This window comes from Cariama cristata, unplaced genomic scaffold (assembly GCF_000690535.1).
Source record: "Cariama cristata isolate BGI_N322 unplaced genomic scaffold, ASM69053v1 scaffold20588, whole genome shotgun sequence".
Classification (NCBI taxonomy): Eukaryota; Metazoa; Chordata; class Aves; order Cariamiformes; family Cariamidae; genus Cariama; species Cariama cristata.
The window spans coordinates 1-584 of NW_009630872.1; positions in this window are offsets into that span (position 1 = coordinate 1).

Consider the following 584-nt stretch of genomic DNA (forward strand, 5'->3'; position numbering starts at 1 on the left):
GAGGGCGTAGGGTGCAGCCTGATTCTTGTAGGGGGTGCACTGGGGTGGAATGAGAGGTGCCAGACCCAAGTTACAACGTGGGAGGTATTCACAAGAGGTAAGGAATATAGGGCAGGGGCTTAGAGGGGTTTTGGGATCTCCTTTCATGAAGTTATTCCAACTTTGGCAGGGCAAGGCCCTAATAAGTGATGTGCTCTGAGATGGCCCTGCTTTGTGAGGGTGTTGGACCAGAGACATCATCCAGAGATTTGTTTTAATCTGTATTACTGTATGATTTTTAAGGAAAGGAAGCTGCTAGCAGCAGTACTTCGAGGATCCAGAAATAAGGAACGAGGGAGGATTTGGCACTGTCTTAAAGCTGAAGTGCTTCTCTGGAGTGGTGGGTGGGTACAGCGGACTGTGTCAGTAAGATGATTGCTGTCTCCTAGATATGAGTCTTTTTATGGTGAACAAACCTATTAGGAGCAAGCTGTTGTGCATTCAGATGAGGAAAATAGGAAGGGTCATAATCTTTGGCTGGTTAAATGCTAAAGTGCAGCAAACCTAACTGGAAAAATGAATGAAGGCTGTGAGATAATTTGGAA